Source organism: Coenobita brevimanus, chromosome 73 (genome assembly GCF_032717465.1).
Source record: "Coenobita brevimanus isolate Jiangsu-jjx chromosome 73, ASM3271746v2, whole genome shotgun sequence".
NCBI lineage: Eukaryota > Metazoa > Arthropoda > Malacostraca > Decapoda > Coenobitidae > Coenobita > Coenobita brevimanus.
Window position 1 is genome coordinate 22,807,517 of NC_137026.1, and position 16,595 is coordinate 22,824,111.

Consider the following 16,595-nt stretch of genomic DNA (forward strand, 5'->3'; position numbering starts at 1 on the left):
TCTCTCTCTCTCTCTCTCTCTCGCTCTGTGTGTGTGTGTGTGTGTGTGTGTGTGTGTGTGTGTGTGTGTGTGTGTGTGTGTGTGTGTTTATGCAAGAAAGAAGGAACCAAAGGCCAGGAGCCCGCAAACCGTTCCTTCGAAGGAAAAACAAACACAATACAAAAGAAAGCCAAATTCAAGATCCGTTCATTTCGAGATGCCTGGACACACTGCGTTTGAAAGACTGGAAATCATAGGAAGCAGGCAATACAGACAGAGGGAGATAGTTCCAGAGTTGACCTGTTGCATAAATGAAGGACTGGGAGTAACAGTTAACTCTTGCATTAAAGAGTTGGAGAGTAAAGGGATAAGAGTTTGTTGCTAGACGGGTGCTGTCGTAGAGGTGGAGGGATGCAAGCAAACATTTCAGAGGAGCAGTGACCATTGAAGTAGCGATAGAAAAGAGATAAAGATGCGACAGTGCGGCGAAGAGACAGAGGTTAAGAGGAAGAGAGTTGAGACGAAAAGCCTTTGACTTCACCATATTGAGAAGAGCTGTATGTGGGGAGCCTCCCCACACATGTGACGTGTGTGTGTGTGTGTGTGTGTGTGTGTGTGTGTGTGTGTGTGTGTGTGTGTGTGTGTGTGTGTGTGTGTGTGTGTGTTCACCGTCAGGCTGCCGGTAAGATGGGGGTAGGACAAGAGGGTGACGGTTAGGTGACAGTAGAGTGAAAGTGTGGCACTAGAGTGACAGTAGGCTAGAGTGACTGTGACGGCAGGGTGACAGAGTGGCAGTACTGATTATAATAATAGGGTGACTCGGTATTAGTTGGATTCAGCGGTCATAGACCACGGGATAGATTTTTTTTTTCCCTTCAGTTTAATTTCAACTCGCTGCAAGTCCACTTTTCTCCCTTCTACCCCTCGTGAATCCTTCTTTATCTTTGTTTACCCTTTACACAGATCCCTCATCATATTCAGGACTGTTTCTTTTCCTCTCGCATTCGCCTTCTCTTGTGTTTTCATCCTCAGTTCCCAGTCAGTTCATATTTTGTCTATTGGTACTCAAGTGTACCCACCTGATGCACTGCCTCTTTCGTACCCTGTGGTTCATCCTATCGTCTCTTCCGTATACCATATACTGCTTCCGCAGTTATTCTTCGTCGCCGACTAAATTTATCTAATATACTGTACAGTATATATTTATGTTTTTTCTCGGAGATGAAGTAATAATTTCGAAATCTTCGTTACCATCTAAAATGATATATATATATATATATATATATTTATTTATATATATATATATATATATATATATATATATATATATATATATTTTTTTTTTTATGCGAGGAAGAAGGAACCAAAGGCCATGAGCCCGCAGTAACAGTTCCCTCCAAGAGAAAAACAAAATACAATAGAGAGCCAAATTCAAGATCCGATCATTTTGAGATGCCTGGACACACTGCGTTTGAAAGACTGGAGATCATAGGCAGGAGGAAATACAGACAGAGGGAGACAGTTCCAGAGCTGACCTGTTGCATGAATGAAAGACTTGGAGTAACGGTTAACTCTTGCATTAGAGAGTTGGACAGAAAAGGGATGAGAGTTTGCTGCCAGACGGGTGCTACGCGCCCGTCGTAGAGGTGGAGGAATGCAAGCAGACAGTTCAGAGGAGCAGTGACCATTAAAGCAGCGATAGAAAAGAGATAAAGATGCAACAGTGCGGCGAAGAGACAGAGGTTGAAGGGAGTCAGTAAGAGGAGGAGAGTTAATGAGACGAAAAGCCTTTGACTCCACCCTATTGAGAAGAGCTGTATGTGGGGAGCCTCCCCACACATGAGAGTTGTACTCCACACAGGGGCGGATAAAACCCCTGTATAGAGTCAACAATTGTGCAGGGGTAAAGAAAGAGCGGAGTCGGCTTAGCACACCCAATCTCTTGGAAGCAGATTTTACAAGAGATGTAATATGATCTTTCCAAGATAAGTCCCGAGTAAATGAAACCCCAAGCATGTTCAAGGATGATGCAGGATTAATCTGAATATTATTAAACATTAGTGGGTATACCTGTGGAAGATTTTGTCGGGTTGATAGGTGTAAGAACTGAGTCTTAGAAGCATTAAAGACAACCATATTATTTTTACCCCAGTCAGAGATATGAGCCAAGTCAGACATTAGGTGTGCCATAGCCTCATCCCTTGTTTCTTGAAGTAACTGTTGAGATGGGCATTGCGGGAACCGAATGGAAAGGTGAAGGGTGGAGTCATCAGCGTATGAGTGGATAGGGTTAGATGTACAGCTTAGAAGATCATTGATGAATAAAAGGAAGAGAGTTGGTGATAGGACAGAGCCCTGAGGAACACCACTGTTGATAGATCTAGGAGAAGAACGATGGCCGTCTACGACAGCAGCTATAGAACGACCAGAAAGGAAGCTAGCGATGATGGTACAGATAGAAGGATAGAAACCGTAGGAGGGCAGTTTGGAAATTAAAGATTTGTGCCAGACTCGATCGAAAGCCTTTGAGATGTCAAGTGCATCTCATCCGCCCCCATCCCCAATCATCCCTCACACCCCTGCCTCTTTTATTATTTTACCACCACCTTCCCCATATATATATATATTCCCGGAGATGAGTAATAATTTAGAAACCTTGAATGATGAGTAAGTGGATAAATGAATGATATTACTTGGTACCGGTTCTCTGAGAAAAAGACATTTACATTCCTTGTTTTTTTGTTTCCTAATCCTACCCACCCAGTGTGTTAGTGAGAAATACGGATAAAATAATAATGATTTTTTTTCCTTCATGTTCATCTTGCTCTCTATTTCTTCACTTATCTTTCCTCCTGAGCTGATTCCCCCAAATCTTTTCACTCCGTCCGCTTTTCCCATCTCGCTTTCTGGTCCTTTTCCCTTCCTGTATTCATCATGGCTTCTCTCCAGTGGTATCTCCACTCCCTTGTGTCTTGTTCTCTTACTGTGCAATCAGAATTTCTTCATGTGTTTTTACATAATATGGAATCCACAACATTCATGATTATCGTGAGCTGCTTCGAACCGCGAAGCAAAGGAGTAAGCAACGCCTCGATCAAAGGACGTAGTGATGGTACTGTACTTGGGGGAGGATGAGGGGAGGGGATGGGGTTTGAAGCTTTGTCCGAACACCAGACCATTCTTGCTTTCCTGTCCCCGGCATCGAAAGGCCGGGATACTTTCTTTGGATCGCGAGTGTACATTGCCAGAATGAAGGTTCCTACCTCTCCTTGATGCACTCTTATCTACACAAACACGGCAGGTGTTGGTGCTATAGTTAAATAATGATTAAAAAAAAAAAAAATCTTCAGCATTTAGTTCTACCGTCTATACTATTGGTTGTGCTTTCATAGCCAGCCTGACCGTACAGTTACTTTGTGACTGCAACAAGGTCACGGGTGCTGAACATTGCCTAGGCTACTTTCTTTCCAAATGTGTGAAGATTTTTGCTGTACAGAGTTCTTTAGTCTTGGGTTTGTAAGAAGTCTTGTCAACCCGCGTTGTCCTGATGGTGTTGGCAGCGGGGCAGGAGTGTAATATGACTAGGTGACACCAGGAGAGTACAACCAAGATAGCTCCTGGTTGTTTTTGGGATACGACACATGATTATTAAAGGTTATCAGCATCTCATCCGCCCCCATCCCCAATCATCCCTCACACCCCTGCCTCTTTTATTATTTTACCACCACCTTCCCCAACCCCTGACGTTTACTAGTCTTCTTTCCCTCTTTCTAATGGTACTGTTTTTTATTTTTTTTCCCAGCAATGTTCTCTTTCTCTTTGTTTTCAGTCATCAGAATTTATTAATTACACATTCCCATCCCCATCTTAGTCTGGCTAAGCCTCAGTCTTCCTGCCTGTCTCACTCCACAGCTATCGTCCTTCATATACTGAGTTATATCAGTGACCCAGATGTCGCCGTTTTGCAAGTGCTGTGGGAAGGGGCTCATGGGTGTGTGTTGGTGGGCAGGAGGGAATATGCATTGGTTGGAAGCATTGATGGCCGGGGTTCAGATGAAGGTGTTAGTGTGTTATGTATACACAGGACAGGCGAGACAAGCAGACTAAGATGTAGAAGTGCACCGTGATTCTTCAATGTCGTTAAGGCTCACCTCTCACTGAATGCTGTGTCAGAAAGTACACAGACAGACCACACCTTCAATGGTTGTTGAGTTATTAGAGACACGTCTTGCTGTGATCAGGAGGGCAGTTTGGATAAGTCAGTGGATGTCTTAGACATTTTAGCGATAGGTTTCGACATAAGCATCCATACTTGCACTTTAACGGAAATTGTTTGATTTAATGCCAGTTGGCTCTGATTATATCAAGGTATTACACTGCACGACCGTCACCAGTGGGGTGTATTCAGGTATATTTTTTACATTCCATTGAGTGAATAATCAAGTGATTTAGGCTTGTTCTGCTGTTTAAAAAAAAATATAGCTTTACTGTCTTAAGATACATATTATTGATTTATATTAGTAAACACAACATGCTCATTCTTTTGAACAATAACCTAAGTACAGGTGCCCAGATAATACACCCGGTATATACCGTAATATACCTGGTCGAAAATACACCTGGTTGTGTGGATGGTCCTGTGTTTCAAGTTAAAGTCGGCCAGATTCATCTACCACCCTCCGTAGTCTCAGGAAATATTTTCTTACGTTCACTCCCTTAGGCAATCAGTCTGCCTTTCATCCTTATAATGGTCCCCTTATTCCAACTTTGTCCGTGCTGTCCTGTTCTTGGACCCATCCACTTTCTCCATCTTCCCTCAAGCCATCTTCGTTTCTGTACCGTGAATGGGAACCTCAAGCCACCCACTTTCTTTTCCTCTCTTCTTTTTTTGTCACTCTCGATTCTTGTGGTAGGAATTAAAGATGACTACAGTGAGTTGATCTTAATTTATTATCTTCAGAGAAAATCTAAGTTGAGCAGGGTATGTCTTACAGAGACAATATAATAAGTAAGTCTAGTTGGGCCCCTCTTCTTGTTCACTCTCTCCACTACCTGTCGGTTCTAATGCTAGCCTCCTTCTGAGCTCTGCCTCCTAAATTCTGGTGAAGCAGGGGTCGTGTCACGTGTGTTACACTGTGGTTGGAAAGTTCTAGAAACCTGTGTGTGAGTATGTGTGTATGGTCACTAGGCTTTGTTCGTATGCTATCTCGCTGACACACTACCTATATCATCCCCTGACTTGCTACTTCCTGTGTATTGTCAACATTTCCTCAGTTAACTTGCAAGATCATTTCCCTTCCCCAGGCTTGCCTGGAGCTCCGTCCATCCATCTGTTTATCTATCTAGCTATTATGATTTGTAATTATAATATGGATTCATAACATTTTTTGCCATCTGTCCTCTCCTGATAGTTACCTCCGGCAATGTAGTTGGACGTAGGTTATATATTTACCCAGGTCTGTTTCTGTTTATGTACTGTACAAGATTTCTCAGAAAGTTGTTATCGTATTTCAATGAAATTGGTGGATATCCTAGATGGGGAGTGGGTCAAGGAGGAGTTTATTAGATGTCGAGGTGGATACGGAGCTGGACACAGGAATAAATCATAAACATTATTGGTGGTGGCGAAAGTATGCACTCCCTGAGATTGCTTAACAGGGTAGACTAAGACTCTAGATATGATTAATTATTTGACACCGTAAAAGTATTAATCTAGAACGAAAGAGGAATTACAGCAGTCATAAATTTGATTCGTGATGGCGGAGGTATGCGCTCTCAGAGTTTTTTGGTTTCCTTTTGTGTTTTTCGTCACCTTTGCTTCTTGTCCCTTCACCCGTCTCCAGCACACACTTCTTTTGTCTCAGAACTGAAGTGTGATATTGTAGTTAATTTGTGGCTGCTTGCATGTTTCTCTTTCGTGTTGTCCTCTCCTCCTTCACCTCTCCCCTCCAGCTTTCACTCATCCACTCTCATTCTCACAGTCTCTCAGTGTATTATAATTTGTCATTTCTTTATTCCAGGTGAGTGTGTCGTGAGTGACCTTCCTAGCCCCGTCCTCCTGTGAGTATTATGTGAGGTGGAGAGACAGTGCATGTGAGGTCGAGAGGCAATGGTTGAGAGGTGGAGAGACAGTGTATGAGAGGTGGAGAGACAGTGTATGTGAGGTGGAGAGACAGTGTATGAGAGGTGGAGAGACAGTGTATGAGAGGTGGAGAGACAGTGTATGTGAGGTGGAGAGGCAGCGTATGTGAGGTGGAGAGACAGTGTATATGAGGTGAAGAGACAGTGTGCAGTATGTGAGGTGAAGAGACAGTGTATGTGAGGTGGACAAACAGTGTATATGTGTATGTGAGTTGAAAGACAGTGTATGTGAGGTGAAAAGACAGAGTATGTCGTGTGAAGAGACAGTGTGTGTTAAGTGGAGAGAGAGTGTACAGTAATGTGAAGTGGAGACTGTACAGGAATGTGACGTGGAGAGACACTGTACGAGTATGAGGTTGAGAGACAGTGTATGTGAGGTGTAGGGAGTGTGAACGTGAGGTGTAGGGACAATGAACGTGAGGTGGAGGGGCAGTGTATTTGAGGTGCAGGGACAGTGTATGTGAGGTGGAAGGACGAAGTATGTGAGATGGGAACAGTAGCGCTGTAGACCAACTATTATGTGCTATAGACATTTCATTTTTTTTTTTTTTTTAAGGTTAATTGGACCGTCGGTATGTGAGAGAGTGAATCAGTGTTTCTTTTTTTTTTTTCTTAAACCTGATGTATCAGAGAGAGAGAGAGAGAGAGAGAGAGAGAGAGAGAGAGAGAGAATCACTATCTATTTTAGTGCGCGTCCACACGTGTGCTCGAACAAGTGCTGGCAACATGTAAGCAACACAATAACGAACACGCTACAAACATGTTGGGAACAGGAGCGTCCATATCATGCTGGCATCATCATCATGAAGTCTCAGCTGCCTGGTATGGACACTCATATCCCATCGCCTCTGCTGCCAGTGTTCGAAGCTGCACTGAAACATGTTTGCATACATCTGTCCAAATACTGCTGCATACATGTATCCAAATATGTTGCCAGCTGTGTTGCCAACATATGTTCGAGGGCACGTGTGGACGCGCACTTACATAAGCAATATGTTTTTACACAACATAAACCAGGTGTATTTCTCATGCTGTTCGAGGTGATGGCACAAATGTGCGATTTTATGAAGCTTTGGTGAGACCTGTCATATAGTGGAAAGGTTTTTCCTGTTTCTATATCCACCCTTTCAAGCATTTAAACTATTCTCTCCAAGATTTCCTGCCGCTTTAAGCACGAGGTTCGTAGTGCTTACTGTCAGTGATCAGTGAACTACGAGATATCTTCAGTTATTTGCTTTTCAAAACACTATGTATATTACGGTGGTTAAAACCTAATTTGGTTGGTGCGAATTTCGGGTACACGTTGTCTTCGAATTTCTGTTCTTCCCGAGTACACATGAAGTACAAAACTTCTTTTTGTATGATGATATCTTTATTATTTTCCTCCTTCTGTCAGACATGTAACCTTACGAAAGACCTTTCGTAGTGACGATGTCTTTTCATACAATGATGGGTCTGTTCGTTGAATGAGGTACGGTAGTATCTGGAAACCTGATGTTGGCCCGTTGCGAGGAGAGAGACGGATGAAGTATTTGTGCAGAACATAAGCACCGTAATACCAGACAGACAGGAAGAAATAGGGAAGATAAATATATGAGTGTTACCAAAAGTCCGTCACCCAGTGTTTGTTGAGGGTTCAAGGGAGTCCATAACTTATGTTGTTTGTGTTGATGCCATATTGGTTCTCTGTAATTTTCCCCCTTTCTCCGTCCCTCACCTTCCACTGATGTCCTGATGCGCCTTTCACCCGACCCTCACCCTCACCCTCACCCTCACTCTAAATCATCGTCGCCATAAATATCATATAACGATGTAAAAAGGTACACCAGTCTTTCATCGTGCAGGTTTTTATTACTGTTAGTTGCTGAAATCGTTTAACTGAAAAACACTTAAACTTTTCATCAGTGCCCTGCTCTCCTCCACCACTGCCACCACCACTGCTATCGCCACCGACCCTTCTCCACCACTGCCGCCAACAGTGTTATCCCCACCAACTCTCCTCCACCACTGCCACCACCAATCCCATTAACACCAATACTAATGTTATCCCCACCAACCCTCATCCATCACTGCCGTCACCAGTTATCTCCACCAATCCTCCTCCACCACTGCCACCACCAGTGTTATCCCCACCAACCCTCCTCCACCACTGCCACCACCAGTGTTATCCCACACCAACCCTCCTCCACCACTGCCACCACCAGTGTCATCCCACACCAGCCCTTATTCACCACTGCCACCACCAGTGTTATCCCCACCAACCCTCCTCCACCACTGCCACCACCAGTGTTATCCCCACCAACCCTCCTCCACCACTGCCACCACCAGTGTTATCCCCACCAACCCTCATCCACCACTGCCACCACCAGTCATATCCCTCACCAGCCCTCATCCACCACTACCACCACCAGTGTCATCCCACATCAGCCTTCATCCACCACTGGCACCCACACTGGCCCGAACAAAACATCTCTCCACCTCGGTGTTTTCCACCTTTTTTACTTTTATCGAGTGGCAGGGCAGTTGGTGGTACTCTGTAGTGTAGTGGTGCAATTTTATCCTATGATTTTAACCAGCAAACGCTAGATATTCGATTAAATGTTTTCCGCTGTATTTTTACCGCTCTCGTACCGCCTAGCTGTTGATTTGATCGGCGTTTAAATACGCCTGCATTCGAGCACGTGTGCCTTGTTTTGTGTGTGTGTGTATTTCTGTCTCTTTCTGCATGTTACTCAGTCTGTTAAAGCTTTAGCTTTTGAAAACATCTACTTTTTGTAGATTGGTATCATTTTTGGTGGTAGGTGGTGGCGACCGTCATCCATTCCCTTGATGTACTGCTGCCTGCTTCTTCCTTCACCTTTGTCATTCTTTTTCTGTGTTTGCTCTCCTCTCTTCATATTTCTCCCATCTCTCCTGTCGCTCTCTATTTCTCCTCTTTCCTTTTCAGCATGCTTTACATTACGTGACAGGATTAAATGGTTTCCTGTTGCAGTGTGGAATTCTCTCTGAATTAATATGGTGTAGAGTTCATCTTCCCTCAGGACAGCGATTCATCTTTGTCATACGCATTTTAGAAATCAAACTTCTGGATCATTCATCACCAGTTGACCAGAGAAGAGTTAGTCCCCAGGCAGGAGATGACAGGAAGGCAATGAGAGAGGGAGTCAAGAGGTATGACAATGGAGGGATGGAGGGAAGACAGGAGGAGAGGAAGCACGAATGAATGAGACAGATTGTTTGGACGGAGAGATGTATGACTAGATAACAGTAATAAATAGATCCATTAATTTAGCTTATGGTTCTGAACAAGTTTAACAAACACGAGTGAAGGGAGGTGCTCATAGATTCATCGAAGAAATTTACAGAATGCCGACTATTTAATCTAAGTGATAAAAAATAGCATTGACGGCAGTGAAGGAGAGTGGAAAAAAGATAGCGGATTCTTGAATGTGAGCAGAGGAAGGAGAGAAATTAAGTAGGAATAAGCAAATCGTGACGATGAAGTCAGGAAGCTGGAATGGCGGGATAGGAAATGTAATAGTAATTATTTATGTTCCGGTCAACATCACCGCTGTCGTGGCAAGAATAACAGCTATAACCAGTGTCCCATAAATGAAAACTTTCCCTGCCTTTGACAGTAGCCTATCGGAGCTGAGAAGGGAGAGTAATTTACCACTGTATAGTGGTTGTGGGGGAGAGAAGTGAAGGTAGTTAACGTTCATATATCAGTTGTATTTTAGTTTAGTCAGACACCGTCACATATTACGGTGTTCAGTCCCCAGAGTGTATTTCGAAGGTTTTAGATGGTGTGGGATGGTGTGACGTGTGTGTGGAGCTGGGAGGAAATGCTCGTTGATTTATCATGCCCAAAAGACTACACATGAACTCGTGTTTATATCCTATTTGAAAACACTTTAAAAAGTCTGTGTTTTGACACATTGTATGATAAACACAAGCAAAGGTATGACTCAGCTGTGTCTGGAACTCATGCTTTAATACTGGCATTATTGATCTGATCTGAGCCTGGCAACAGGTGGCTCTACTGACTGTTTAGTTAATGGCACCTGTTGATGTCCATTGTATTTTTTCATACGGTCCAGGGTTCTTAATTCTTAGGGGATAATTGTTTTAATGTATTAATGCTCATATAAAAGGTTTTCGTGGAGAGATTATAGCACGCACACACACACACACACACACACACACACACACACACACACACACACACACACACACACACACACACACACACACACACACACACACACACGCACACTCTCTCTCTCTCTCTCTCTCTTTCACTTTCTTTTTTTCCTTCCAGTCTTTCACTCCAATCCTCTTCCTTCTTTCCTCTCACTGTTCCCTCTTTTCCCACCTGCCCCACCATTGTTTCATTTCCACCCCTTTCCTCTCACATTCCCTCTCCAAATCCTGCCCCTCTCAGTTTCCTTTCTGTCTCACCGTCTTATTCACTGTCTTGTTTCTTCTCAGTTACTGACTGCGACACTTATTACTTCATACAAGCCTCATCTCTTTAATTTTTCCAATTTTCTTCTTGTGTCTTCCGTCACCCTTCCATCCCTTATGTTTTCACCACTTGCCTTTCACATTCCTTCTGTATATCCTGCATCTTTTTCTTTCTTTCCTTTCCTACCTCACTTCTCTTCATCTCTTCCTTCACTTTTGGCTTTACACTTATTCCTTGCAATTCCCTTATCTCTCTGACTTATCATCTTTTAATTTCCCCTTAATTCCCATTTTCCCCCTTTTTCCCCCACCTCCTCTCCCTCTCCTCACATCCACCCTTTCCTCTGTTCGCATTTTGGCACTTAACTTTCACGTGTTCTTTCTCGGTTTTCTTTCTTTGCCACACCCTCCTCCACTTCACTCCCATCTCTTTCCTCTTATATTTTTTATTCAGTGTTTCTTACTCTCCTTTTCATTGTTTTATCATATACGAATATTTCTTGAATCCCCCCCCCCTCTCTCTCTCTCTCTCTCTCTCTGTCTGCAGCTCCCAGTTTTTTTCATTTTTCTGCCTCATCTTTTTATTTTGCCACTCCTCCCTCCTTTCTGTCTTATCCTGCCTTCTTCTTTGCTTTAGTTATTGTTTGTTCTACGTAACTTACCATTGCCTTTTCTTTTTTCTCCCCTCTCTGCTTCCTCTCCTGTCCTATCATCTGCTTTTCTCCTTATCTGGTCATGCTTTTCTCCCACGCCTCTGTCCCTCCCTCCCACCCTTGAGCCTCCTGTACCCTAGGTTGTCACACACTCCTCGTTTATCTTATTGATCATCAGTCACTGCAAACCTCCACCACCACATTCCTCCCTCTCCCTCAACGACCCTTTGCCTTCTCGGCTCCCTCCGGCCTCCTCCATCTTCATCATTCCCATCATAGCTTCCTCTCTCACCATTGAAGTGCAGTTTTAGTCTGCACTTCATTCCCTTGGAAATTTTAGCATCATTTTGGCAGACTTCGTGGAGTTTAATTTTATGTACTTCGGTTTATGCTATTTCTCCCAACATTTGTCCTGCCTTCCTTCCTCCTACTACTATATTTACTATAGTGAATCTTTCGTTGACCTTTCAATACTCCTTCCTTCTGTTATCTTACCCCTAAAACAGTACACCTATTTGCGCCTATACACCATTAGTACACCTGGGTCTCACAGACCCACAAAACAGAAAAAAAAAATATTTGTGTTTTATTTACTGAATCTTTGACAAATCTACAACCTTTTTGGTTCAATTTACTATCCAATAATGAATATACAATTAAAATTAACATATTTAAAGCATTTTAGGCAAATTTTTGAAAAAAATCTTTACAGTTTCTGTTTACATGGACCTCATAAGAAAAGAAACGACACAATGATGCTCGCACTGCTGTCAAAGCTAGTGGCCTGAAGGGTCTTCGTGGTGTGGAGAGGGCAATTCACAGGGTGAAAAAATTTGCATCGCACAACAGTAAATTTCAGCTCCCCTTATCCAGTACACCTGGGTCTCAGAGACCCAGTGTTATACTTTAGTGTATTATACACCAAAACAGAAGGAGACCTGGAAAACCACACAGCCATCTTTAGCATCGGCATCCAAACCTAGGAAGCTATTGAAAAAGACAGGGATCCCTGGCATATAGTAGTTGCTAAACCAGTAAGTAGCAAAAAGTGGCCGGGTCTCTCAGACCCAGGTGTACTGTTTTAGGGTTACACAAATGATGCCTCCCTAATTTTATATCTTCCCATCATCCATCCTTTGTCTCCCTCCTTCCCGTTACTTCTCCCATTTCCATCTCGCACCATGACAACCGCACCTCAGGGTCAGCCTACCGTACCTCATCTCCATCCCATCTCGTTGTCATCTCACGTCACCTCACCCCAGCTTTGATCACCCATGAGTCAACATCCTACCTGCATACTGCCTTCTGTCCTTGTTCCGCACCCGGCGTACAGGTCATTACCTCCACCTCCACTCTCATAGTTCTTCGGGCTCACTCTCTCACAGTGTCACTGATTGGTCAAACAGATTTGTACTTCACATGCAAGTTCATTGCCTTTCAAATGTTTTATTCTTTCCCGTACGATTGTATTTCATGCTACGTATTGGTCTGTCTGTCTCATGCCATCACACATTATTTATCATGTTTTGTCCCTTCTGGTTCCTCATGTCCCTTCACTTCGTCTCCTCACAAACCGTTTATAGTAATTCTTCTGTGTTGGTTCCTTGTTGTTCATGACCCACGCTCCTGCTTTTCATTCTTGCCGCTTCGGAACCAACACTCTTTTTACCCAGTGTTCACTTGTTCATGCTCACTACTTCATTCTTGAACGGGTTTTTTCCTCGCACATTTGCTCTTCTCTTGACTTTATCGCATCGGCGCCACTTGCCTCAGACTCGCATGAAATATTTTTTTCATTCTTCCTCTATTGTCTACTAAGGAATGGGGTGGGAGGATCCAGAAATAGGATTAGGGATCACCAAAGCAGGGGATTTATCAGCAGAGTGCCCAGTGAAATGGACATAATATTCTTTATCTCCCAAAATCTTTTTTTTTTCCACATGGTTTGGCGTCAGCTTCAGATTTTAAGTTTACCAGGAAATGAAAGTTGCCATCACACTGACTGAAATGGGGAGAATAAAGAAGGGAATTGGGGGTGAGAGAGGGAGATGGGGGTGCAGGGGATTGGGAGGAGGAGGTGTGAGCGGGAGAAAAGAGACGGGAGGAGACGGGATGAAAAAGAAACGGAGGAGCGGACTGGTAGGAAGAGACAGCGAGAGAGGGGGGGTGCAGTAGACAGGAGTAGATAAGACTGTGTGCAGGAAAACGTTATAATAATGTGAAAAGACAAGCTAGCAAGAAATAGGAAGGAGAGAATAATGGATGTGGAAGGAGCAAAGTGGAGTGTCTTTGTCGATTTTCATTCTCTATTGTCCCTCCCTCAGTTCTCTTTCTTCATTTTACGGGCTCACATTTTGTCTCTGTTCTCTTTCGTTCTCCAGTATTACACTCGCTGTCCATCCTCGCCTGTTCTCTGCTTTTACTGTTTGCCTTTGCCCGTGTCTTCCTCTGCAACCTCCCTTGCCTCCTCTGCCTTGAATCCCTCTGCGAACCTCACACCCCTCCACTCATGGACCTGTACCTCCACCTCCACGCCAATACACTTTCATTCTCCATCACCACCACCTCCACCACCATACCTTCATTACCTCACCAACCCTGTCATCACACACCACACCACACCACATCACACTCAGCATTCTCCTCAGGTTACTCTTCAACCTCACTTGTTGGCGAACAGACCACAGGTTATCACTAGGATATAATACTATAACCGTTTTACTCATACTTGGACTAAAATTGACACCATGTATGCTGAATTGTAGCAATCAAATAACGCTATAGTATGATGGTAGTCACGAAGAGGTGCTATGGAAACTGTGTAGAAGCGTACATTAATTTTTTCTCTGTCACTGAGCTAGGAAAGCACGAAACTCTAGACCAAATTAAGGTGGTAAGAGTTTAGTATAGGCATTTCATATATTTTGAACGGCTGACAAAAGGTTGAATTTTGCAAAGGTCAAGACATGAAAGCCTCGGTAACCGGATTACTGTCCTCGCCCTCAGGTCCTGCTTTACTTTTCTCCTCTCAGTCTTTTTCTTCCTATAATTTGGCTTCTCTTTAACAGACTGTAAGACTTTTAATAATAATTATACTATAAACCTTCTTATTTCTGTGATGTATGTGTAATTAGCTTAGTGGTCGCGTGATCATACTGTGTGATTGGAGATGATGATGGTGTTGGCTTCAGCTAGGTTAAAATATGGTCATGGTGTCTTTGTGCAATGACTGTTGATGTAACCCCTGTATTGTGTGTGTGTGTGTGTGTGTGTGTGTGTGTGTGTGTGTGTGTGTGTGTGTGTGTGTGTGTGTGTTTCCACATACTGTACAAACACATAACCATTGAAAGAATGGTAATATACATGTTGTTTTAGTGCACTTTTCCTTAAGTGAAACAAGTGATATATACCAAGTATTTAAATACATAGTTTTCATGCAATTCTTCGCCCTTCTAGTTGATTCTGTTCCATCTCTTTCTCCACCCATCGGTTAACAAAGGAAATAATCCCAGGGAGTTTCTGCCCAGTTGAGTTTCAAAGAGAGACTGTAACAATGGGTGGGATTGTATCTGTGTGTGTGTGTGTGTGTGTGTGTGTGTGTGTGTGTCAGTCTATTCTTTTCCCATGCCATTTTTCTTCAATTCCATGTTTTATGTTTCAATGGAAAATTAATTTGTCCTCACAGTGAAGAGACGGGAGGTGTGGGAATGGGTCGTAAGGAAGGATGAGAAAAGACAAGGAGAAGGGAAAAACGGTGAGACGGGAAGTGTGAAAAGATGAGATAGAAGGTAACAGAGAAGTAGTGAGGATTGGAGGAAGGGAAGTGTTGAAGTTGGGGAGAAGATAGAGACGGGTTATTTAGCTAGATGTATGGTTAATCACTCACTGCCACTGAAACGGCTAACCTAACTCAGATTTACGTCTTTCCTCAGCCATCCTCAGCCACTCCACTTTATCTTTCCCCAGCAAGTGACAGTAATTCTTTGTGCACTTTACCCCTTTCTCACCCTCTGCTGGTCTTTCTTTATGCACTTTATTTTTTCTCAGTCACTACCAGTCATTCGTTTCCTCCTTGTCTTCCTAACTCTTTCATTCTCGGTCGAAACACAATTACATATAATCCCATCACCATGAGGGGTCTTTTCTAAACGAACTGCCTCATTCTTTTTCCCCCTGCCTCTCTAACTTTTTCGTTCTCTGTCGACTGTCTCATTCTTTTCTTCCCACCCTGACCAATCATTTCGTTTCTGTCGAACTACAACAATCCAAAACCCTATGGCAGTGAGGGTTTGTTCTAAAATGAGTAGTCATCTAGTGGCAGTAGATGAAATGGAAAATCCGCCATATTAGTCTCGGGGTGAAGTAAGGATGTTTGTGTCCCTTTCTCCACTAGTGGGTGGTTTCTTCATCAGAACAGAATCATTTGACGTTAGCAAGAATAATATTGGTATACAATTGATATTCCTACAGTGAAATGCTTAAGAATAATCAGTGACTAAGGCAGAGAGCACCTTGTTATTGGAGGGAAATTGGCTTGACTAAGTAAGGACACGTGTTTAATAAATGAATGGTGACATCGGCATCATGACACCAAATAGAGAGAGTCTCCATTTACTCTCTCAGCACACACACACACACACACACACACACACACACACACACACACACACACACACACACACACACACACACACACACACACACACACACACACTACCATAAAACTAGCTTATTCAGCTTTGGAGATATTCCTTGTCATGTAGTGGTTAACAAACTCTAACAAGAGAACCAAATGTGTGTGTGGGTGGGGAGGTGGGCATCCTTACGTGTGCTGATAGCCCAATATTATCTTCCCTTGCAGTTAAGGTTTCTTCGTAGCCTAATTACAGTGATGTTTTCCAAAAAAAAGTGTTGTTATATTTTTCAGTTGATCGCACGCTTGCCATTGTAGATGTCTCAGGACTGCTTGTTTATAATGTGTTCGGATATTGGTGGGTTGTGTTACTTGGCCATTATACCCACGACGTGATGCTGGAGAGTTATGCCTTCACATGGTGGCACCCATATAACTGGGTGGCATCTCTGCCTGGTTATACAAACATCTCCCACCTCTCTCCCAGTCCCCCAGATGGAGGATGGTGGACTGTACGAGTATTAGGATTGCTTTAGCTTGCAGTCTGCTGGGTTCACGTCTCATTAACTTATTACGTCTTTGTTATTTTTGCTAACGCGATATTGCTAAGGCGATTTCATTCAATTCAGGGGAAACCTCTGGCAGTGAAATTGCTAAGTGCTACCCTTGCTGTAATGCAGATAAAGACACATGAGACAGGGTAACTGAACATCCACGTAGGC